Here is a 25,976-nt window from a genome sequence, read left to right as displayed (position 1 = left end):
CCAACCCTACTTGTCATTTAAACCTAGTTCATCAGAGCTATCTGAGAACATCCGTAGCTGGCTTTCACAAAGGTTCTTCTGGACAGGGTAATGCAGCGTTAGAAAACTATTTTGGGGGGGACAAGAGGATTACTCTCAGTAGTGGGACTGCTGGGTAGTAAGTTTGTGAGATAAGTAAGTTTGTGAGCCACACCAGCTGGTGTGACTGGTGGAAAACAAGACCACTGAAAAGAGACAGAAGAAGGAAAATCAGGAGAAGAAAGTGGCATTGAAAGTAAGGATATTGTGAGGAGAGTATTCACTCCTGTTAAAGCACCCAAATGACAAGAAACTAATCAGAGTGCATGACACTAAGCTGTAATCAAGAGGAGTCTTAGCAAAGACAGAAGGTGGGATTTCTTTTAACTGAGTTTAGGTGTTTACATTGCAGTTGCTTACATGATTTAGTCATCCATATTCCTGTTTAATGGTTCACTTCAGGATAATGTGAATCATGCCTTGGAAATCTCTATTTCTTATTACTAACTCTAAAGGTTTCCTACTGATACTGGCTCAGGTGGAGAAATCTATACTGCGTTCATCTTCCTTTGTCAGAAATGCACCCAGTGTGTCAGGGAAAGAAAACAGGTGTCAGGATTAGAGGGAGGGAGACTTCACTGCAGTAACAGGGCAGAAGCTCTCATAAGGAGGCTTTGGAGTCACGAGGACCAGAAGAACCCTTTAGGTAATAAGTTTAAAACAAATACAAGGAAATAATTTGTGACATCAGTGGCTACATAAATTGCGGAAGTCATTGGCAAGTTACACGATGGCCAAAGGCACAAATACGTCCAGAGCACATTCAGATGTGTAAATGGAGGGTGGCTCCATTGATGGTTGCACTAGGCACCTGTTGTAGGCTGCCTTTAAGCATTATTAAAACAATGGCCAAGTAAAACAGGGAAAGGTCAGTCCTGTGAGGACCTGTTTTGTTTGTTTTTTTGTTTGTTTGTTTGTTTTTCTCTCTTAAGTGTCTGCTGCTGCCTACTTGTATATATCAGGTACCGAGCTAGGTTGATTTTTGGTCTGACCCTGTATAGCATTTCTTATTCTTGTTCCAAGTGCTTCTTGCATCCTCCTGCCCTTATGACTCCACTGGAAGGTTTCACTGTTTTTTGTCAGTCTAGTGTGTATGCCTGCTTTTGTGTCCAGCCTGTCGACATGCATTGACACGTAGGACATGACTGCAATGGGACCAGGTGTGAGTGGTCAGACACCATTTCTACATACCAGTAAGATTAAGGGGATGTTGTCCTTGTACCTTGTTTTTTGCAGGACATGAAATGTCTCTAGCCAGCCAGTCTTGCTTCTTTTAGGGCTCCCCAGACTCAAGGGGTGTTATCCTTCCAAAAATAAGGCATACAAATCCAGAAGCGTGATTTCCAAATAGCCTGCGAAGGTGAGAATTAAAGACAAGTGTGAGCCCTCTTTCAGCTCAGACTGTCATGTGGGCATGCTCATGCTGTGTGGCAGGACAAACTGTTGAGACATCTGGATGGGTTCATGTGAGTCCAGGGGTTTTGAATCATTTTGCTTGGGAAATCCCACAGTACTCCACTCATTTCACTGACAGGCAGCTCATGCCTCCGCATGACAAAACAGAGACAGACCCTTTGCAAAGCATAACAGAGGAGGATGTTCTGTTTGCAGTCCAAAATTATTCTCACAGTAACATCATCCGACTAGTTTAGCCCTCCAGATGGAGCAGGGTATGTATCTAGCAGAGATGTGATGTAGAAACATCCAGAAGGCTTTTTTTTTTTTTTTTGATAGTTCTGGACAAAACCTGTTCCCATCCTCCTTGGTTTTACATGTCTAATTCCAGCGATCCAGTTTCCATGTGGTGTTTAACATCACCACTCATGAGTCTTCCCAGCTGAGGATCTATTTGATACCCTTCAACTGAAAGACTCCTGACGTGCATCGACACACACCTGTAATATCGGACTGAGCAGAGCATTTAAATGTATTCTTGGCTGAAACTAGGCCTGAGAGTGGGTGAAACTTGGCGCTGAGGGGGGAACATGAAGTGAATGCCCCATGAAAAACATTTAAAATGTAGGCAGGGTATGAACTTGGAGCCAATGTTTACTGCATTTTAATGCAGTTATAGGGCAGTCGTCTGACCTCCTCACCTAATTTGCAAATAATCTTGTCAGAACAAATTAGCCCATGCTGAGCCTGTGCTGTTGAGACTAGATGGTTATCAGGACCTGTGCTAGCTAATTTTAAGGTAGCTCTGATGTCTCTACAGTACAGTGCAGTGACAGTGGCAGTGACTGCAGTGCAGGGGTGTGCTTTTGTATTAAACACAGCGTATGCACAAAAACACTTGTCTACAGAAACCTGGAATTAATGGTCTTCCTGTCTGGTTTCTTTCAGGCCATTTCTGTTTCAGGGCTGAGTGTTGAAAATAGAGATTTGAAGTACATTGAAACTGCAGCTCTGAACTCTGTGAAGTGCTTAATTCATCTTAATAGAGGTGTTCACTCTAAACCCAAAAAGCTCTTAGTTGAGATTTAGCCTGTGGTTTGATATTACAAATTGTTTGGTGGTAACATTGGTTTAAGATGTTGTCTCCCGGCCTCTTGTTCGTACTGCTATGCTGGCAAAACTACTCATGTGGTTGCAAACCAGATGGGAGGAGCAAGCCAACCTCACAAAAAATAAAATAAAATAAAATGAAATGAAATAAAATAAAATAAGTTTGTTGTGTTTGTTTGTTTGTTTAAAACAGGAAAATTTCCTCAGTCTGGTTCAGAGCCTGGTCACACAGTTTTGCTGGCAGAAATGAGTGGAAAGAGCACTTTGGCATGGAGGGGAAATGAGCAACAGAGGGTGAAAGGTGAGCAGCAATTACAGATTCTGGTAATGCGACTGTGTACTTTATAATATCAGATCATGATCTGGAAGTGATCTCAGCATGTAAAAAATGCTCAAATACCTCTAAAATTGTTGGTCTTAATCTTCACTTTTAGGTGTCTTGGCAGACACTTCCAATATGTGTCCTTATCTCACAGTTTCCAGCCATCTTCAAAGACTTTTCCAGCTTCTCGTGTTTTGCAAGTTCAAAATCCTGCAGCATCCTGGTACTGAAAATGTGGGAATGAACAAAATAATTTGAGCTGAATGACAGTGTAAGTATCAGCTGTCACTTCAAGGAATGTATCTTTCATTTCCGTAATGAGTTTGTTGAGAAAGATCCCATTTTAATATAAATGAAAGCAGAATTTCATGGTGACTTTGTCAAATCTAGAAGATCTTGTCATTTAAATCTAGTTTACCACGAAACATAAAGATCATTTGCTCTATACCACATCAAACCATCTAAATACAGAGGTACGCTGAAGAATATGGTGAGGTACCTGGAAAAAAAAATCTATGAAAAGAACAAACTTTCAAGGCACTAGAAAGTGGAAAACTAATCTCATTGAAAGTTTGCTGACACATTCCCAGGAATGGAGTTGTCTGATAAATAAATCAAACCAAAAAAAATCCAGAACACAGTGGAATGCCCAAATGATTTGGTTAAAGAAACCTTTGCTTTGTTTAATAAATCCTGATGGCTTTGATGAAATTTCCGTTTGCAAATCTGAGTTTTATTTGACAGGAGAAAATTTGTATCTCCAGTCTGTGAAAAAATGTCTTGTCTGCCTTCTTCCATCCGTCTGTCTCTGCATCAACAGAACAAAATTCAAATAGTTTCCAAAGAGCATCTGGCATATATGCTGAAAACAAAACTTAACATCTCTTCAGCTATATACAGATGCATATCCTAATATAATGCTCTAAACAGCTCAAAATCTCAAATATCTCCCCTGATTCATGTACCTGATTAATGAAACTGCTTGGTCCTGAAGTGTGGAGTTTGCCCCTCAGTTAACCAGGAAGTTCGTTACGTTTCCGACCTGGCCCGTGCCCTTGCCCACAGCCTTGTGTGACGAGCTGGGAACCCCTTCTCCCTCTCCATCACTTCTCTACATCACCCTACACAGCGAAAGAGAGGGAGAGAGGAATTTCCGCTTTGATTTCTTTGCAGAGCCGTGCAGACAGAAGCAGCTCAAGGGAATCCTGCACAGCAGAGGTTAATGTGACCCACATATAATTGTGTGAAAAGATGCCACTCTGCGCCTTTGTCAAAGAGGCTTCTTGTTACAGCCCAAGCTATCTAGTCCCTAGCCCCTTCAGCAAAGCGCAGTTTTCTTGCATTAAATCACCACTGCCCTCTTGCCAGCTGCTTAGAGTTTGCACATTATACAGAGGAGATGTATAATATATATTTATATATTTTTAAAATGTGACAGATTGTCTTGGAACATATGTGGTATTGCCTTGAAATGAACTACGTGCATGTGATGGCCAAGCCAGCAGACCTAGTGTATGTGTGTGTGCGCGTGCCTGTGTGCGTGTGGTTTGTATTTTTTTCCTTCTGTTGGAAATCTGAGAGGCTGGGACACTTGAGCTTTTCATGTTGCTTCTCTCTGAAATATTCATGATGAGTTGACGACCTTGATTCTTTGATACCTGCCATTTATTTATGTGCCACTGACGATAACTGCTGCTAAGTACATATGTCAGTGACATGGTTGAGTGAGTTGGATGATAAGGAGAAGGAGGGCATCCGAGGGATGTGTGTGCTGGAATAAGATTACTTTATAAGCTCTGAGGGCATTTTAGGAGGCTGCCATGCCATCTTATTCACCCCCTTTTGTTTTTCTGACTAAAAACCCATTTTCTTTGCTTCTTCTCCAGCTTTTTCCTCTAACTAGGAAGCCTGCTAGCTCATCGCTGCTTTTCTTATAGATGATCACTGGCTCAGTAATCAAGTGAACTGCTAATGAATTAGTCAATTACTCTTACATTTTAAAAAGAGAGAGAGAGAGATACAAGTCTGGGGAGACCCAAGGAATTCTTCTCAAGTGAGAAAAAGATTGAAATGGAGTCCAGGGAGTTGGTTAGCTGATCACAAGCATTTTGGTAGTTTGTAAAGGCAAGGAAGGATGAGGGAAGAGCAAAGGAAGGTAAAAAGAAGCAGGTGAGCAGGTAAGCACCAGTATCCCACAGATACTGATACAGATGTGAAATGTAAGCAGACAAATGTCATTGCTTTTGAGTCATTTCCATTTGGAAGGATTGTAACCTGAAGAGCATTAGGCATAAGGTTTTGGGGGTGGAGGGAAATATATTAACAAAAAGGGTTATGGAAGTGATGAAATAACGAAGAATATGGGGAAAAAGTTCCTGAGTGAAAATCAAATGCAGTCCAACATGAACCAGTCATCACTGTGGTTGGCAAAGCCTAGTTCAAGCCAGGCCTTGACTGGGAAGTGGACAGGTGATGGACACAGCTGGTCCCCTGCTTCTGGATGCTGAAGAAGGTACTCTGATAGCTAGATATATATTGACAAGAGTTTTCTTCCACCCAAGCCATGAAGTGAGGGAAGCCAGGGCAAGGGAGACGATGCAACAGAACCTCTCCTGCAGGGTCTCTTCTCACTGTATTTTGTATAAAAAAACTCCAGCTCAGTCTCTTTTTTGGGCTTTCGTTTTTTTCCCTTTCAGAAGTAAAAATAAGCACACACTTATATTGCAGTTTACATTCTCCTGAACATAACTTTCTTTTCTGTAAGAAAAAATGGGGAAAGGAAAGAAGACACTAGGGTAGAATTGAAATGCAAAAAGCACAAAAGGCTTCTGTGTATGCATCTTAAATCTGCAGCCATTCTAGAGAGGCAGGAGATAAGGTGGCTTAGGGAATGCAGCTGAGTCCGGAGAGGCATTTATTTAAGATTGATATCGAACCTTGGAATTGTGAGTGGGAGGGTATTTTTTTAGGAAGGAACAGGATGTTGCCAGGAGGGAGGGAGGCTGGCTAGGATGATTTATTATAAGAGGTCAGTAGCAGGAAGTCACTGGAGATACGCGATGGTCTAAAACGCAGGCCAAGGAACCCGGGTGAGGACACTGCTTTCTGCTCTGAGATCCTGGCTCCTCAAAATAGAGCCAACAAAGTGACTGGGTGGTCTAATTTAGGGTCATCTTTGGTGGTCCCGCATACTACATGTGTTTTGGTCAGCTCCCTTGTCTGCCTGTCTCCGTGCACAATGACCCGTCCTGCTCTTGGGTCTGTTGCACAGGCTTGTACCGTTAAAAAACAAAACAAAACAGAAACTGCATTTGTAAGAGAGATTTCAGGCCCATCTTAGGGCAAGAAGTCATTTGGTGCTTATACAGATAATTGTGCACATGGCAGCTACTGAGAGCATGAAGTAGTCATATTTATCATGGGGCTCCCTCCCCCGCGATAGGAAAATTCCCTGTGAAACAGAAATGGAAAGACTGGTGAGAGAAGAGGAGTCATGGCCGGGAGTGACCTTCCAGGCCATAAACAGAATTTGGAAGTTGAGCTGGATGTAAAGCTTTAACTAGTTGTCAGTCTGAAATCTGCAACTCCACATCAATGTAATGGCCCGCTGAGCTCAAGCAGAACCACTGCAGAAGTCTGTGCTTTTTGATACTCACGACACTAAATAAATTACTGAATATTAGGCACATTATCTGTCTAACATACCTCTGAGTGTCACTTATGTGTCTTTTGCTGTCCTCTCATCTGACCCAGTCAAACCTGGAGTCCTCTTGTGCTGGGAGCAGTTGTCCTTCCTGGGAAGAGAGACAACGTCCCAGAGAAACCTCAATTCAAATGGGCAGGAGTGTAGGGGAAAGGATTTTCCCTCCCCTGGGAATTGAAGCATGGCTTGGAAAGCAGCTGGTGAGCAGTGCTTTGGAGCGAATGGAAGGATGCCCTTTGAATTCAGAGGTCCTTAAATGACTTGCCAAAGGTCATACAGCGAAGTTGGTACAGGGCTAAGTTCACGTCCTCTTTATAGGGGTGAATATCAACCCAATTCTACAACATTCATGTTCAACTTCCAATTATTGCAAACCCAGCTGTGTTGTGGGTTTTTTAGTGCATTCAAAGCGTGCTGCTGTGCTTTTTCTTTCTACAGCTATTCTGGTTGTCCCTGCTGATAATAGCAGAGATTGGATCTACCCAAGGGGTAACATCTGAGCATTTAATGCTGTCCTTTTATCTAATGTCCTCTAGCCTGTGGTCCTGTTGTCCCCGCGCAGCTTGGTATGTGGTGATGTTCACTCTCCTGCTTACACTCAGTGAATGATTTATCATGTGTTATCAGTAGGACTCTGTACAGTGTCCAGGGACAATGTTTTCTTCCATCTGGTTCCAAGCTGGTGGAACACCCTTCCATATGGTTTTCACATGTGGTTCTCCTAGTACCTCCCTTCTATTTTTTCCCTGTGGATTCATCACTGCGCAGTTTGTATAACAACTACACTTTGTTTCACTTTATAAATTAATCACATACATGAATTAAAACTTCATCAACTGTGGATATTTTTTAAATGACAGAGGAAACCCTCCAGCTGGGTGAATCTATCTTCTAGAAGAAATATCCTGTCCCACATCATACTGGAAATGAACTGCTGCAGTGTTTCACAGCACTCTTCAGTCAGATGTTAGGCTACGGCTTGCTCTGGAGCAATCGTATCTAATAATATGTGTGAAAGTCTTTTATTTCAGCTCTGTTATTATGAAGGTGCTATTTGCAGGTTCATAGCATGAGCAGGACAGAGACCAAAAAAGATTTTTTTATGTAAATTGTCACAAGACACAGTGATTTACAAAGACCTGATACTGGGCACTCCAACAGACAAAGAGCTCTGTATCCCCAGCCTTTGAGTGATCCAACCTGTAAAGGGGCTCCTCTGTTAGAATCAGTTGCTGCTGGGTTTACTGGGCTTTGCAGATAACTTTTCTCTGTGGTCTTTGTTGATTTTATGTTAGACCTGGTAACACGCTTTTATCTTATCTGGCTTTTTCTCTTCTTTGCTCTCTGCGTTGTTTGCTATTCCAGAATAAATATGCAGACAGCCTGCCCCTGGAGGCCAGTGCACTGTGTTCCTCCCAGAGAGCATGCAAATATTTGCACCACACCAGGCTCTGAGCCACGAGACGTGAGCAGCCACACAAGTAGGTGCAGCAGAGGGCAGGGGTGGGAAGCCAGAGGGTGTGAAACCAGCAAACGGCAGCTGGGGCAGTTGGCGTGGAGCACTTAGCAAGGGACTGCCTGGTCTGCAGAGCAAAGATGGGGCACCAGGGAAAAGAGGATGTGTCTTTGGGGGTGTATGCGTAAATGTGCATGCCTGTGTGAGTTTGTGGTAAGGCCTCTGCATGTGCTGTGGTGGGTGTCATCTGGTGAATGTACGTGGGCAGCAGGTTCCCGTGAACAGCAGCAGGGATGGTACTCCAAGCCAAGTGCTGTTTTCTGGCGTTATCCATCCTGCTTCCAGACTCCTGTTTTTCAAAATAGCACATGGCATGTGTGTTTGCTTCTGTGTTTCTGTGGGTTTGAAATGGGCATGGTGGTGTACGGGGGTGTGTGTACTACCCATGTGATACGTATTGAGCTGAGGCACTTTGTCTTGAGCTTTTTGCCCTTACAGACATACCTTGGATCTGTTGAGGGTTCAGACCTTATCCCTTCACAGAAGGCCAAGCTGTGATGGAGCCAGAAAAAAGCTCAAAAAGTCTTTAGGCCTTACTGTGCCGTTTAGTTTCTCATTGGAAAGAACAAGTCTTTCCTCAGGTTTGCAAGAGGGAATCCCTTTCCCCAGTGCCCATGGTGTGGTCATGGCACCTGAAAATCCTGCTTCTGGAATGACTGGCATCTTAGAGATGCTTCTCCTTGCAAAGTTATTTGGAATATCACCCCTATTTTACATCCCATCCCTAAGCAGAAGATCTTAAGTAGATTGCAGTGATGATGACTGTCCAGAGAGAAATAAGCCACCACTGCAGCTAGTGCAGCCATCACACCCAGGGAGTTAAGCAGCAATATCCTAAACTCCTGCTTTCTCGTCTCTTGCTAGCACAGGCGTTCTTACAGCTCCCTGGTGGTCCCAAAAAATCTCCAGAAGGAGTTACAGTTGGCTTTCCCTTAGATTTATTCCTTGATTCGCTTCACTGGGGAATGAGGGAGGACGAGGAAGGGGTGAAGGCATTTTTGTGCAATTGTGGCACTCATTTGTGGCAGTGTCACCCTTCCCCACCTGTGGGGACAGGCCAGAGGAGAAGCATGAGGGTGCGAGGCATTCACCGAGACGTGCACTATTTCGCCCTTGAAGGTCACCTCACCACTGCCTCCCTTGTCGCCTCCCTGCACGTCCTCCCATCCCTCTCACCTCACTGAGCTTCTTTGATTTGGAACCACCGCTGGCTTGGCTGAGAGGGCTTCTTTTTTTTTTGTTGGTTTTGGGGGTTTTATTGTTTGCTCACTGTTGCCTTTTTCCAGTCTGAAGTTTGCCGCCTCCTGGCCTCCAGGCTGGTGACCCTGGTGCGAGCTGTCGGGCCTTGCGCTGCACACCGCCTTATCAGCGGGGAGGCTCTTTCGTTTCCAGCTGGGACTTTTGGTCTGGATTGGATCCATCATGCCACCAGGTCTGATTGATGGCCTTATTGACAATCTGGTTGACCCTTGTTCGGCAGGCTGACATGCTCTGTATTTCACGGGCCAGCATTTGATGCGTATCAAAGAGGTGGTCAGGTCACCAGAACAGCCAATTAAAACGATAAAGAGGGAGGAGTGGAAGATGAGGTTTTAACTCTTTCCAGCCCATCGTAAACATCTTTACAAAGTGCAGGTATTGTCTTCTGTCAAAAACGAGGGCTGGGAGGGAGGCAAAAGCAAAGGTCCACTTATGTAACAATTATCTATGGGAACTCTTTAAAAATTGAATAAGTAGGGGTCAGGAAACAATTAGCTGTCTATGTAGTTGTCAGTTATTTAGAGTCTGGAATGAGACTGGATCAATTTGCTAGCTGTCCTTTCTTTCTTCCTTTTATTTTTTTTCTGAAAGCATATTATAATAAGAGACCATGAAATTCAGCATAGGTTTGTGAGTATATAATAATCCATGTTAAATTCAAACACTGCTTAGAAGACAAGGATTTTGTACCATTGCTGTTGTTACCTGGAGAGGAGAAAGAGACTCCCACTACGATGCTGGTAGCTGACAGCCAGCAGAAGGTAATAAATTCAGGAGCTATTTAGCAACAGCTTCTGAATAATGGTATCAGAGGAACATGCTCTTCACACGAGGAGCCTAATGAGGGAGAAGTGCTAGAGCCAGGGATTAAGGGTACCATTGGGATCACAGGTAATAAAAGCTCTATAATCTGTCAGTGGCTGATGTTTGTATCAGTGCAGGGTCAGTCGCAGTTGCTTCAGTGTTAGTTCGGGGCTGTCTTTTAGGATAATTCATTCTTTCCTAAGATGCTAGCAAAAATGCACTAGATCCTGGACTTTTTTGCCTCCTGAGCTTTAATCCATACTTACACTCAAGTTTCTAGGTACCAGTTTTAATGGAAATGCTAGCAAAACAAAGCTTGAATCAGTTTTAAGTGTAGAAAGGTTACTGTGTGGAACAGTTCAGCACATCCAGATTCAGTTCCTGGTTTAGACGCAGAATTTCAGGATGGCATCATCAGTGCTGTAGTTGAGTTTCCGGTTTAGAAAAGGAGGAACAACTTTCTCGTTTTCCCAAGAAAGGTGAAATTTATGAAATGTGATAATGCTAAGAACTTAGCTGATATCTGAACACGGAAAGAAAAAATTGCCCTCCTATCCCCTGGAAAAAAAAAAAAAAAAGCATGCCATACCTGTAGTGCTGCATGCACTCCTCAAAGGTCTTCCTTCACCTGCTTGTACTTGTTCAGTTTGTGCTTTAATATCATAATCTAACTAATGCGAAGGCATTGAATCCATTTTCTGACTGTTGGGTAAATGATGGTTAAGTGTCAGGAGATTTATTTAATTGTCTTGCTATTAAAAAAAAGGTAGGTCTGCTGAGTGAAAGCTTTTATGCTTTTAAATGAGGTATTGTTGTGATTGGAGTTTAAACAGCAATGATTTCCTCAAAAATGCATTGGCAATAATCACTGGCTTGTTTGATTGTCCACATAACTGTACCACCCTCACTGCCAAGAAACTCATCTGAACCACCAATGATAATAATAGCTATTTTTTTCCATTAAGTGTGCAGCAGATATAATATTCAGGGACAGGAACATCTTCATTAGGCAGTACGGAAAGTGAACACATTGTTCACAAATCAGCCTCAGGAATAATGGACTAGAGAGACTTCAGAGGTGAGGGATGGAGGCTGTGGGGGCGGGAAAGGGTCTCAGAGCTTCATGAACCACATACAGAGAGGATTTTAGTGGGATACGGGCAATTGATTCCCTTAAGTGTCTTTGAAGAGGCCGGTCTAGAGGTAGAGAAACTCCAGATGACTTTTAGTATCTCACAGTCTGGCCACAGTGTCTCAATCATCATTTTACTCTTTTATATTTCTTTAATTAAAAAAAAAAAAAAAAGCCATGAATACAGAGCTAATTCACCTGGCTTAATCAGAAACAAGGCGATGATGACAGCTTTCTGAGGTGAGCGGGTGACCCGGAGGTGAGAAACCTGTTGCTTGTACCTGGGTGTCTCAGATACTGCTGAACATCCTAGACGTCTGTGAAATGCAAACAAGCCAAATTAATTCTTTCTGAATTTTTCCATGGGAAATCCGTTTCCCAACTGAGTGTCGTTTCCCTGCTAGCTCCTGTCCCTGAAATCCGTCCTGTGTCCGGAGCACAGCTCGGGGCTGGGCTTTGCCGGAGTATTTGCTGCATGGGGGGCAGAGGGCCTGGCCTCTGCTAAGCACATGGACACAGGTGTTGTCTGTCTGTCCTGCTTCATGTCCTTCCTCTCCTAATTTCACATTAGCTAATGCATTTTGGCACCAAGAGCTACAGGTGTCATCCCCGTGTAGGATTAAGGCTGACACTTGCCCTGAGACTCAAGCAGGAATATCAGTTTCCCCTTTCTCTTTGCCACCTCCTGCCTGGGAAACCGCAGGCAGGGCCAGCAAGGAGATCCAGTTTGTCTCTCTGTCAACACACCACACCAGCAAGAGAGAGGCTGTGTGTATCGCCCTGATGTTCCTTTTTTCCTCTTCTTTGCCCTCATCAGCCCTGAGTGCCATTTAGCAGCGTTAGCTGGCTACTCCTCTCAGTTGGACACCGATTACTCCCTGTTGGAGAGCTGTCAGTGAGGGGAAAGCCATACATCGCAGCGGGAAGTGATCTCACCCGGCAGGGGGGCACCTCTTCCCAGCCAAAACAGCGTGGCTTTGACAGGCTTGATGTATTTATTATCTTCTTGGTGCAGAAATGCTGCCACAGCAGGCAGCGGCGTTGGGGGGAGCATGCTACTGGTGACTTAGAAGGGAAAGCGAGGAGAACAAAGTGCCAAGGAGCTGTCTGGAGGCAGCTGATGGCAGGGTGCAGGAAGGGGTAAGAAGAGCATGAAGGAAAGGAAAAGACTATTGAAAAAAAAAGGAAACAATTCCTTGTACTCGTGCTTAACTCATCTCCTTAACTCCAGGGAGTCGAGAGGGCAGAGGAGAAGCAAAAACAAACAGCAAGTGAAAGAAGAGCGAGGTTGCAGCCCAGCTGAGTATGATATCCCAAACAGGTGGAGCCGGCTGAGTGAAGCTTCAGAAAGCTGCCACCTTGGTGAGGAACCTGTGTGCTCCTCTTGTGCCCCTCGTCCTCCTGGACTTGGCTCCCTTTAGGTTTTGTGCCACGGTCTGGAAGGGTTTCACACAAGGGCCTTCTGTCAGGCTGTTTTGCCAGCCCCTGTCTGGGTCCCCTTCACCTTGCAGAGTTGAGGCCAAAAGTCCAAAGGACACTTTGACTGGAAGGAAAAGCAGTCAGGATCTTTCAGGGACAGAGGTGTGTTATGTTCCCAGCAGCTGTGCTGGTTCATAGGCTTCATCACATTCAAAACCAGCCTGGTTAGCTGGTTTGAATTCCTGGTAGCAGCGAGGCTTGATCACAGCCCCGTATTTCTGAGAGACACCTAAGCTGGGTTTGAAGTTTTAAGTGAAAGAAATTCACTTGTTTCACTCTGGCTTTCCAAGAGGGCCATTCCCTTAGAGAAGTCCAGAAACTTCTCTAGGTAGAAGTTGCAAGGACATGTCCAACTGTCTTCTATGGGCAGCAATTAAGTAAAAATTACCGGGGTACTGAGTGCTCCAGTGAAGCCTTAATGCCCTGATGAGCCTCACCTGGGCTGCCTCCCTACCTCTCTGCTCCATTTCAGCTCAGTTCCTCACCCTCTTTTGTTCTTTGAGCCTGGGGCTACCTGCGGGCCTTCCCTTTGTGCCTCACCTGAAGGATTCAAGTTCAGTAGTCATGTGCTGGGACTCAAATCCTATCATTCTGTACATGAGGTGTTACCTGGTGTCTGTGCTGTTTTGAGAAGAGGAGAAAAGGCAACCTGAGTTGATTTGTAATAAGTAAACTCCCTTTTGTTCTCAGTTCCTATGTAATATTGCAAATGTGGAGTTTGCAAGTGACTGCAGGCCCTCCTCAAAGGATGAGAAAAGTATTTCTTGTGCCATGAGGAAAACTCGCTGTGGGGCGAAGTTGCTTTTACTGAAGTCTACTGATTGACTGGCTAAAATAAACTGCAGGCTTCAAAGTCAGCCGTGCTGCAAAGGACCCCGAGGAAACAGGACCAACTAGAAGAGACTGAAGGAAAGCAGCCATCTACTCCTGACTGTGAGTAAGCAAACTTTATGTATGGCTGGAAATACGGTATGCATAACAAGAAATGTATGTGGTGGATAGGACGACTGCAGAGCGGTGCCTCATCAGAGAGGTGTTCAAGTTCCCCAGGAGGATGGAGCACTGGGTGTGTTAAGAGTTAGTTGGCTGTTTTGAGGTACTGTTCTTTTCTGGGGGAAAAAAAAAGGTTGGAATTTAGTAATGAGTTTGTAAATGTTGAGAGACGTATACCTAATCCTGGTTGGAGCATACCTGAAGAGGGAGCGTGCAAGGAGCCATTTTGTTTTTGCTGAGCTTGTTTTGTCTTGTTTTGAAGTTGCCTGATCGCGTGTTTTTCTGGACAAATGTAGCGTGTGGCTTGAGTGTTTTCCTGGTTGGAGAAATGCCGTATGTGACAATGTCCATCTGTTAGACTTGTGTTCTCAAAAGTTGCTTTTATGTGATGGGATTCCTTTGATAGTGCACCAAATCATGCTCAGATGGAGAGCTGACTAAAACCTTGCTCAGATTAGAGACCGTGGGCAAACAGTGAGCAAAAAATCCAAGCCTGTCTGTTTTTTCCTCTTCCCTTCTCCTTAACTAAGCATATCAGTTTTAACGCTGGGATCTCTATGAGAATAAAAATATTACAGTTGCATTCAAAAGCTTTTGATACAGGTTGATTAATGAATGTTATCACTATTCTGTGGTAATTCTGTATTGTGTGGCATGAACACGTGGATGGCTATAATGCTGCTGAGTGTCCTTGGTGTAGGTGAAGCTTGATTTGGAAGAGCAGGCTGTATCTGTGGTACTAAGGGCCTTCTGGATGCTTTGCAGCAGTTGGTTTACAGTATATCACGAGTATTGACCACCTGCATAGCACAAGACTTCATGTGGATCTTTAAGACTCTCTCCCTGTACACACTTTCATGTAGGTTTGACTTCTGCCACACAGGGTGCATTAATAAGACCTTGTCTGGTCTCTCCCTTCTGTATGACCCCTGCTTAAGCCCTAAGGGGCTTCCCCGGTTACTGCTTATTCCAGTTGTGGTGTGCATTGGGCATCTAAAGCCTACTGCACAGTGTCAGATGTGTTTGCAGCACCAACTCTGGAACCCGCTGCAAAGTGTCTCCCCCTCTCCTCTGTTTCCAAACATCCAGGGGAAACGCTGAGCTCTGCTGTCTGTCTTAGGGCTTTATAGCATCTGCAGGAGGGTACTGTCTGGCAGCAGGATTGACTTCCTTCGGGGATTTATTTAACTATTCAACCCTTCTATTTAAGAGACTGAAAGCTGCAGTAAGTGTAAAGTGTGTTTTTTTTTTTTTGTTCATTTTGCGTGTAAAAAATACTTTTTTATTTTAGTTGATTGTGAATATCCTGAAAGGAGGCTCAAAATGCAGGCCTTCAGGTGAAAGAGGGTATCTGAATGAACTTCTTGCTCATAATAGATTTTATGAGGGGAAAAAAAAAACTTGTGCCCTTTGGGCTTGGTGATTTTCTGGAGAAACAGCTATGTGAGCAGAGCTCCTGCTGAGGGAAACAAGGCCACACCTGCCCAGTGAAGTCTGGTCCATTCACCAGTTCACATCACCTACAACTTGGATATAACAGAGAGGTGCAAGTTCAGGTTGGAAACCTGCGGTGTTTTGTAGCTGTAACATGTGAATTAAGGGGTTTTTTTCCCTCCTTCAGCCCTTCCAAGCTGTCAGCCGGTACCTGCATAAGCCCTGAAGTCAGAAACGTAACGAGTGACTCCTGGCTAGCACTGGCTTTCTTGTGCAAGCCCAGCCTCAACTCAGGTGTTGGCTCTGTCCTCCTCTGATCCTTCTGTGGTTTGATCGAGTGCACTTGTGCCCTTCTGTACGTGCCTCTGGGCTCGAGGCAGCTGTGCTGTGTGCTCTCTTTAATAGCTTGTCCAGCCCTGCGGCTCATGTGAGTGCGTGGAGTGCAGCAGGTCCATGCTGTTGGCTTCCTGTCGTATTTCATGGCTCCTGATGGCAGCTCAGCTGAGGAGTTATGAAATTCATATCCTCTTGGCCTAGGAGAATATGGCAAGTGGAAGATTTAATGTCCCAGAGGGTTTGTGTAGGAAGCTGTACCAGAGGGAAGAAGGGGGTGGTTAGTGCTTCAGGTCCTTCACAAATCTGTTCAAGTCAAGGCTTCCAAAGGCTGGAAAGCTGTGAATTAAACCAGCTGAGTTGCATGTGTGGCACTGTGTAATAGCATTTTTACTGAATTCCCTCCCTCACCAGCACTTCTAGGATTTACTTTTGGACAACATGGCCCATTTCAGTTAGTGGTGGATTCCACTGACTTAATGGCACAGAACACTTGGTGATCCCATACTTAAACATGCACTTATTCCCCTACCATGCCCTGGGATCCCCCATTAGATCAGATGTTTGTGTGACCAACAAACATTGTTTGTTGGGATCTCAAGGGGGAGACGGATTTTCCACTTCTGTACCATGTGCTGTGTACAAATGCTTCGTGTGATGGACTGGGGGCATGTGGAGAGCTCCAGTTCCTTCAAACCTGAATGCTGTGCTCAAGCCACTGCTTGCAGTGGAAGGGTCTAAGGGTGTAGATGAAGGTTTGATGTGGTCTTGTAGCTAGTCCGTGCTCAAAAGGGAGCAAATACAGCAACAAGCCACACATATGGTGTTAGTACCAGCAGTGTAGTACAGTCTCAGGACTGTGTAGGCATCCTGGCTTTGCTGGCATCCCCACACAAATCACCACTTTGCCCTTAAGGGATGAGACAGGAGGAAATATAGAGCCTAAGGTGTCCAAGAAAGTCTTAAATCATTTTGAGTCTGGAGCAAGGCAGTAAGTAATCTTGAAGAGCGCTGGCAGGAGGCCCCTCAGGTCAGGTGATGCCGTAGGGATGCTTGGTGATCGCGCTGCCGCGGGAGGCAGGAGCCCTGAGCTGCCAGAGCTCGAGGACCATGCAAGGTCACTGCAGCACGGCTCCCACCCAGGGATGCTCACTTACCACGTGTGGAGGTGAGTGGTGTGTATCAGCAGCATGTTGTGGACCCTGGACAGTAGCTGTCTGAGCTCTGTTTCTTCTCTAGAGGCAGTCCTCCAAAGAGCTGAAGGCTGGTTTGCTGTTGGTGTTGGGTTTTGGGGGGAGGTGGGGGCATGGGGTGGTTCTTCCCCCCAGTTGTACTGTCCTTCTAAAAATATAACTTTACCTTTCCTGGGGTCTAAACCCCAGTCCTGTGGTCTGGCTTTGTATGGCCACAGCTGTAGTGAAGGCAAATGTCAAGGATCAGCAAAGAGCAGCTTTTATTTGGTCACATTTTACTGATGGTTTTCCTTCGTAAAAAAAAAAAAAAATTAAAATTTTGCTCACTTGTATAATGAGCAGCAATGAAACTGGAGCTTAAAGATGTATATTTTTTCCTTCCAAAATTAAAAGCATTATCTCTATTTGCAGTTCACCCAAAATATTTCAGCACCAAATTACTTTGAAATCCACAAAAATGGAAAAAGAGTTTAGAAGAGATGGAAAAAAACCAACTGAAACACTGAGTGGATGGAAGGTTTCATGCAGTGAATGAGGGCAATTTAGTGGAAGTCAACAAAAACTCCAAAACTGAAATAAAAAGTGCTGATGTTCAGACAGCACATATTTTTGGACAAACAGACAAATTTCAGTCCTAAAAGGATAACAGTTGCTGTCTGGCTCATGGGAACCTTGTGGATGTCTGATACGGAGCTGTCTGGTTGCCAGTTACCAGACTCCTCCGTGAAGCTGTTTCTGCCATGCAGCCCTTTCTCATCTGCCCCTTCTGACATGAGACATCAGAAGCAGGAGCAGAAGCTATTCAATCATAGTGACAGAGCCCTTTTTTTGGATGGTGAAATGTTCCGTTGGTTTCGTATATCTAATCTCATGTTTGTCTCTCTGCTTGCATTCAGCAGATTTGATGAAATAGAGCATGAAGGGTTGTTCTGTGAGATTCCTGCCCCGTTCTGCAGGGCTTAAAGAAAAGGATCCAAAACCTCAAGTGCTTATTCTGGCTGGTGAGCAAGGAAAGAATATGGAGCTTGTTGGAAGTCACTAGGTGTTGTCTTAAGTTCTGGTCTGTTATCACTGGGAAAGCTGCACAAGCCACCTGAAATTCTGGTAATTTCAGGTAGATGATTGAGGAATCTGACTGTTGATCTCTACAAGTGGGTTTTCTTGCCCCTCTGCCATGTATATCTTCCCAGCACCATCGTGAGTGTTCTGGATGTGGTGTGGCCCTGGGTGGTGGCTTAGAGGACCCAGGACTTGCTTCTGTGGGCACTGTTCCTGGAGGCACGGGCCTGCAAAATGGCCAGAGCCAAGTCACTTCACTGCTTTGTGCTTCGTTCCCCTGGCTGCAAAATGGGGCTGATAACCAGCTCGGCCGATGACAAGTGTGAAAGGAGAAATAAGTGTTCTCATCTGACATTTGTCAGGATGCAGGATGCTGACCTAGATCTGCGCAATCACACTGCATATAAGCTACATACTGTAGTTGTGTAGGACAGCATCTATGATGATTAAGGCTGGCTGGCAATTCACTGCCATCCACAAAGGCTGCGAGCGTTAGAAGGCAAATGCCATCTGATACTCCCTGTTTGAAAGGGAAGATGCGTGACTTTTTTCAGGCAGCAAATTCCCTGGAGGAGTAGAAGGAAACTCATAAGGCCCAAATCTGTTGGTGGTGTATGGGGCTTCATTTACACTTGTCGAGGTGATGTAATGGGTTGGTTTCTTGATTTGATGCCATTTAAATGTCTTGCCTTATGTTGGTTAAGGATCGTGGCAGTAGAGATGAAATACTGATATGGATGTAGAGTCCAATGCACTTTTATGTCCCATCTCCCTCAAATCCTCTAAAATCCAGTGGTCCCGTGCAGCAGCTCAATTCGTGCCCTGGTTCAGCTCAGAGCACAGTGTTTGTGTCTGGTGTGGGGGACTGCAGAATTTTGACTTCCTTGGCTTCATCCCTGGGCCTTTCCTATCCCCCTTTCTTCATGAGGGAGGAGGCAGCGCTCCTCCCTGTCCCCTGCACAGGGACAGGGGATCTTAGAGGTGTCTTATATGGACCCCTCCACTCCAAGGGCATTGGCGGCGCTGCCGCTGTGTCTGTGTCATGCAGGCCAGCCCTCCCACTGCTGACAGCCAACTTCCCCAAGAGGGGGACGAAATCCAAGTGGCAGGGCAGGCACCTCTGAGGAGATATCTCCTAACTGTTCCCACAGAGCTTGAAGAAAAAGATTTGACGGATTTACAGAGGAAAATGGCTGAGAAGGGATTGATAAACACACAGAGAGATCTAACTAGTGTGTCCCATCACTCCGAATAGCTGATCATAGCGAAAGTGCTTCAGGGCAGTGTCGGGAAGAATTTGTTGATGTGAACTCGTGTCTCCCTGAGAGAATCATGCTGTTTCAGGGAAGGGATGGTCCAGAGAAGGTTGTCGTGAAGAAGAATGCAACAGTAGCGGGGTGGGCATCTGTCAGGAGGAGTTGGCGAGATGATCACCAGTGCTTTCTGAAGGCAGAGCTGTGAGGATGCCAGCCAGGACTTGATAGTTGTGCTTCCTTGCAGCCATGATGTCAATGTGAACTTTGCTCCCCTCGATGCGTTTGCAACAATAAACTCTTGATGCCAGCTTGGATCCCGGGCATGAGAAATTCCCCACCACAGCTGGGAATCTCCTTCATCTCCCATGCTTCGGGCTACACAAGCATGACCGTCCACGTGACAGTCAGCAGTGTGAACAGGTTCAACTGATGATATCTGAACTGTTGTGAATTACCTGGTGTAGTCCCTTCAGTGCCACTAATAGCTCAAGAGAGGAGAGTGGGCATGGCTTCTTCAGTAACCTTTTAAAGGTCTGTCTGCTGTTGTCATGAATAGTCAGCATGGCTTGGGCCACTCTTGCTCCAAGACCAAATGGCAATATCCATTACTATTAATAATTCAAGAAGAAATGGGTATCACAACATTGTATGATGTTTGAAAACTTGATGGGCTATGTCAGGGAGTCAGTCTGAAGTCAGAGTATTGGAATGGGAGGCGTATTGGGCATACCCTGCTGATGTGAATGAGCATGCAGAACTGCATTAGATGTTCCCTTAAAATGCTGCTTTGGCTTGCTGCAGGTCACGTAAAGCATTGTATGCATCACTGGGGAAGCTTTTTGTTAGAGCTGATTCAGGAGAACTTCAGCCAAAACGGCTGTGCATACCACTGTCAAGTTTTCCTTTACATGGAAAATGCCAGTGTTGAGGGAGCCTTATCATTTTTTTAATGTTTAGTTCAGTTTTGCCTTGATGTTTTCTGTGCATGTAAGGAAAATGTATTGCATGAAAATGTACATGTTGAAAACATATTGCGTTGGTGTTCTGTTGTTGTGAAGTTATGTTTCCAAGTAGGGCACAAAGCTTAGAGGAATGCTTCAAACAAGTTTTATTAATAGGTATCTTGTACCTTCTGATTTTCTGATATTGTAGCTTTGCATTGAACTATTCCGCATGGGGTAATGATCGGATTTAATATTTTCTGGTTGTCAGTAGGAAAAAGATCTAAAGCTGCAATGCATCCAGACAAATGTTTGTATTGTGATTTGAAGCTCAAAACCAGAAAATGATATCTAAATGAGAGAGAAAATAAGGTTATACTTAAGACTTTGCCTTCTGAAACTTTGAGATGTGACTGTCTGGTTTACGTTCTGTTTTGGAGAGAGGTATCTATCTCTTTGGAAACTTTTATGTAAAATGCAGCTGAATTGATCAGAACAGAGGAGTGGCAGTGATACTTGAGTGCACTGAAGAAATTCTCAAGTTGTTTAGCAGTTGCCCCAGATAAGACAGCAGGTAATGTAGTCAGTGCATCCCTGAGCTTGGTAAGGCTTCCGCCTTCACTGGAACAATGTTTTCAAAAGCTTTTGTAAACAAGATGTTTGTGTATGTCTCTTGCGCTTTAAGTAAGGCTAACAAATTGAGATGAGCTGCAGCAGCTCTGTGAAGGCTGGGCACGCATACACAAGGGCCTGAGTTGATTTATCTTGATGTTTGGTTGAATTCTTTGCATTTTGGGTTCCTTCTGTAACCTTTTCACCTCGTTCTTTTTTAAGGTGGCTGCCTGGCTGTTACAATTTATCATGAACGCATCTCACTTCACTTTTGGCTTCTCTGACGGAAGGAACAGCCGGTCTCTGGGAGGTCAAAGACATTATTTTCCCTTCGTCTTTCTCAGTTTCCAGCACATATTTGTCACTTTGAAAAAGCATGAATTCTGGATTTGATGCACTTTAATTGATTTCACCCTCAACAAGTCCAACTGTCCATCACCCTTCCCTTTTTCTTTCCTTCCCTCCCCTCCTCCCTTTTTCGTTTCTTTCTTCTGTCCCTTTACTTTGTGAGTGATGTTTTCACCCGCCTGCACACCGAAGCTGTTGCGAAGCCCGTGACCCCACCAAGGCTTACTGTCACTAGCTGTTTCTCTCGTTTTCCTCATCCTCCAAGCTGAACTCTGGATGCTGAATGAGAATGAAGCCTCCATATAGGAACGCTGGTCTTGTAGTGTCTTAGTGATGTGCTCTTTGTTGAAGTAAAAGTGGCTGCTGGCAGCTAGTTAAACTTGGCTGATAGGCTGCTTATGTTTAGTCTGCTGTGTGGATTTGGGAATGAGGGAACTAATAATTAGGTCGTGATAAATGGGCATTGGTATTTAACATCGCTCGCACTAGTGCTATGGCAGAGATGAATGTGCCGTTTATTTTTTCCTTATGGAAGGATTTATACACCTGGTGTTGCACAACTGTAAACTCAGCTGTGTAAAATGGTTGATAAACAAATGAGATGCTATCATGCTCTCTGCTTGTTGGGCGAATTCATATGGAGTATGTGGGGGTGTAACAACTTGGCCTTTACAAAGAAGTTTTTTTTTTGATGTGTCTTGGAAGCTGGGGCCAAGTAACAGTGGGAGCTGAGGAGAAGCTAATAGGTGTTCCTCTAAATGCTGTCATTGCATCCTACTTACGAGGCTGCGGGCTGGGAACAGCTCCTGTTTACAATGGAGCAGAGAAATTTTAAGTTCTCTGCAAAGTTCTGGCTGAGGCGATCCCCAGAGACAATGGCATTCCTTGGACTAATGCATGCTTGCTGGAGAACTGCAGTACCTCGGGATGAGCAGAACGGGTTCAAGATACTTTATTCAAGTGATCTCGTCTTCTAGTCCAGGTTAACTAAGAAACCAAGCCTCTCTCTGAAATCTGTTATCTCACAGCAGGTTCTGTGAGGCTGCTGAAGCGTGGAAGGTGGACAACCAGCGTGTGGCACGTCTTGCATGGGACTGCTGTCCATGGTCCTGTGTGGCTGTTGCTGGAGATTGGGATTTTGCAAAGCAGGTGGTTCAAGCCTGGGGAAACGTGCAACTTCCTCCCTCTCTTACATGGGTAAAACGATGTGAGTCACTGCTGCAAATCATGTACTGTGTTTGCCAGCACAGGTGGCAATAGCAAGGAGGGTTCTGTAAGGAGCTGCACAGGGTCTTCACTAGTACTAGGGGGCCTCATCCCCTTTCGTTCTGTGACTTGCTGCCTAGAGGGCTGTTGGTATTGGCTTTGTGAAGACTTGTCCAGTGAAACCAGACTGTTATATATTGGATCATCTGAATGTTATCTGAATCTTTGGGGGAGAAAGCCCTGGACCTGCTTACCAGTGACAAACAGGATTCCTCCCTGGGAAACCTGCAGCCTAGTTCTGAGCTCAGATAGTTCTAGTACAGGAATTCTTGCTCAAAAGGTTAGTGAGGCAAAGCTTGCTCTTCTTCAGTCTATTGATTTCTTTGATCCCTGTGTTAGCTGAAATTCTTTCTATCTCATGGTGGTGGTGACTTTTTTCACTGGATTTCTCAGAAAACAACAGGAATTGTGTGGTGTCCAGAGCTATGATGTGAGAGGAGCTAAACAATGTTCTGTGCTAGTATGAATTGCTACTAGGAGCTCCTTGTGATGTTGGGGGATCCAGGGCTCAGAATAAAAGATGTTAATATGACATCAGAATGTTTCGAAGGATATGCAGGGATTTAGTACCCACTTGCAAGAAGATATTATCTTTTCCCCTTAAATGCAGTGCTGTGCTTGGGGGAAGAATGCTTTGAGAACTTAGTTTTAATGGATTATTTTCACAGTTCAGCTGTTCAGCTCCTTTAGGCACCATACTGAACAGGAAGAACAGATTACAGAGAGCTTGAGGACTTGTCTGGCGGTCTCTGTTTAGAAAACAAAACCAAACTTGCTTTACATCTTTGCAGGACCTCCTCCAGAATCTGTCCTGCTGAAGAAGAAATTGCAGACCCTTCTCACCAATAAAACCATTTTTATTGTGACTAGAAAAGTTGTAGGGGGGAATTAAGATCTTTTTCAAGTATTGTACTGCAACATTTTCTCTAGAAGAACTGGGAAGGAGGTCTGGTGATCCTGTTGCGGGGTAAGGTTGGAAATACACAAAGAGAGATGTAGGTCTAATCACATTCCTCTTTTATGGAGCTATAGGCAGCCAGGTAGTGGTATGTGAAGCTTATTAGATCAGTGAAACCCTGTGTCTGTGCACAGTGCAAGAACTAATGAAAATTTCATGCCCAAGTCAGATCCATCACACGTAGGTGCACATGATATTGGCTGTCTGCAGAGCTGGGCTCAGAAGATAGGGAGAGCTGACAGCATGGCAGGTTTTTCACACTTCGCTTGTAGCAACATCAAAAAGATTTTAACAGGTTTTTTTTGTGCGCACGCCAGGCTAAAGGTAAGTTCTCTTGTTTGGGTGGAAGAGGTATTGTTTACTGGTAATAAGAATTTACTTCTGAGGTGTCACAATAGTGACCAAGACTTTTGGTTTTTATCTTCTAATACTGGTGTGCAGCTTAACCAAGTTATCCAGTATCTTGCCTTCAGTTTCATTTAGCAGACCGTGTATTGGGTCTTTTAGTGTCTTGAGTAAAGCATGGTGTATTCACAAGCTCATAGAACTGATTGTCTTCCTTTCGATGTGCTTTATATGTTACCTGCATTACGATTTTTAAAGATAGGCACTCAGTGTTTGGTTCAAAACCATCTTGCGGGACAGTAGCACATTCAAGACAGGAAATCCTGTCTCAAATACCCTAACACCTACTTTATATACCGGCTTAGGCATTGTGGCACGTGAAATAGATGCTTGCCTAAAGACAGTGGCATGCAGCTGTCCAGGCTCTTTGTGGAGTTAACAGGGCTGGAAGCATCCAAGAACATCATGGTGTGGGTTGTGGCAGAATAAGGGATGTAGCTTCTCTACCTAGAGGTAGGGGTGCAGGGGGGGATATTGCTGTCTGAAGTAGGTGTTGATGAGATTTGTGCCCCTTCTGGACTGGGCAACATTTGAGAGAAGATGTTCTAGGTGCTTCAACAGTCATGGTTTAGGTACCTGATCGGGTGATTTGAACCCGGCTGCAAGTTTCCCAGGCCAATGCTTTTTCCAGGAGACTAGCCTGCCCAGAAGTCAGTTTTACTTTACAGCCAGCAAGTTGGGCAATGATCTGATATGAAGCCAAAAAACTGCACAGCCTACATCTTTTCAGAGGATTAAGTCATTGAACAGAGGCCTGCTAAACTAGTTGGAAACCTTCCAAACCCTGCACAAAGTCAGCAGCTTGTCTATCCTATCAGGAGGAGTACGAGCTGGGGAAACTATAGTGCTGAGTTTGGGTTACTCAGCATGACAGTACTGGAGTTGGGAATGCCATAAACACAAGCTTTCCAGTCTCTGGGTGTACATAAGGAAAGTTGCAAATGATAGCACTTCATCGTGGTTACTTACAGGAACTTTTGAACAATCTTAGAGGAGTGAGGATGTTCAGCTAGCACTAGGCTTGTTTCAAGATGCAGGCTCAGGTTTGCTCAGATCAGGATTTAAACTAAGATTTGATCACCTTTAAAACTCAGTCCAGTTCAAGTCTAATGTTCAGAGCATCCTGAATCTTTAAGAATCCCTTTACATGCTGGGAGTCTTGGAGTTTTTAACTGGTTTCTGTGAGTTGCCATCCATTGTGTAAGGCAGGCATGAAGTAGCACTTGTTGCTGGCCAGCTCTTGACTCTTGAAGAGAATCACCTTCCTTTCCCCAGGGCAAATACAGAAGACAAAAATGGTATGTGCGTTTACCCAATTGACTTCAGGAGAGGCTACACAAGATGTGGTTTGGTAAAGATGTGGAAGCATTCATGCTGCCTATTTTAAGAGTCAAATGGAGAAAAAGAGGCCTTGAAAAGGAGAAGCAGAACAATTGCATTAGGCACTTGATGATAATTTCAGTCTGAAGAGCTCTGAATTCCCCTCTGAAATCTTATTCTCTTGGGAGTCTTAGCTCTTAAGTTAAATGACTAATTAGAGTGTGTTCACACCACAAATCAGCCTGGTTAGGCAGAGTCAGAAGAGCTAATGCTGCTTGCTTGCTCCCGATGGAAGCTGAGGATCTCAGGATCTTGGGGAGGCATTTGACACACACCAGGAAATCTGGGAATTAGGGAGCTGTTAGTAGGACACTGGAGAATTTACGGGGAGCTGGGGGAGCAACACAGAAAAATCCTTCACTAATCAGGGCTTGTGTCAGTGTCTTTTCTTTGCCTTGTTCTTTCTCTGTCCCAACTAAAGCCTTGCTGGGGAGGAGGAATTTTGAAACAAAGTGCCCCAAGCTGAGAGGAGATGTACAGCACCCAGCGGGACCCTGACCTGCCTTGTAGGTGACAAATTGGATGGCATGCAGGCTGAAAGTGCCACATAGGGAGGGAAGGAGGGGGGTGGCCTGAAGGGGGCTGGCGTTACAAAACCAACATCTCTTCCTGAGGACAGTGGCTGCAGCGCTTTGCCATTCCCAGCAAGTAGGGCTTGGGTCATCAGAGGATGTTTTTGAGGGGCTGGCTGTATGAACAGCTGTAAATACGTGTGCTGGATCTTTTGGTGATGGCAGAGGAATATATGGTGGAAAATGAGTCTTACAGATGAATGAAACCTTCATCTGTTGGGGGTGTTTTGAGTTTGGTTTTCTTGTCTCATGGCCCCCACGGGATTTAGTTGCCTCTGAGTAATGGAAGGAAATCCCTCATCTGATTTCCAGTGTCCCAAACTTTAGTCTTCACTGCTATTCAGCATTGTGAGCCCCACCACAAACCATTAGGACTGTCAGTCTCCAGTCCTAGGGAGAGGTGTCACTGGGCCCCAGCTTTCAATGA

General features: G+C 44.7%; 1 long non-coding RNA gene across 1 annotated transcript in view; it reads left to right on the top strand.

Annotated features, from left to right (window-relative positions):
- The window catches only part of LOC106031380 (uncharacterized), a 144,913-nt gene that overhangs the window by 30,242 nt on the left and 88,695 nt on the right, over positions 1-25,976 (top strand). The window contains exons 11-14 of the long non-coding RNA XR_010825436.1: positions 2,777-2,884; positions 3,018-3,176; positions 9,411-12,682; positions 13,490-13,732. This is a non-coding gene — a long non-coding RNA (uncharacterized lncRNA). The remainder of the gene's footprint in view (positions 1-2,776; positions 2,885-3,017; positions 3,177-9,410; positions 12,683-13,489; positions 13,733-25,976) is intronic.

The sequence above is a fragment of the Anser cygnoides genome, chromosome 17, assembly GCF_040182565.1.
Source record: "Anser cygnoides isolate HZ-2024a breed goose chromosome 17, Taihu_goose_T2T_genome, whole genome shotgun sequence".
NCBI lineage: Eukaryota > Metazoa > Chordata > Aves > Anseriformes > Anatidae > Anser > Anser cygnoides.
Note: the sequence above shows the minus strand (reverse complement) of the source record. Positions and strands in the feature narration are given on the sequence as shown.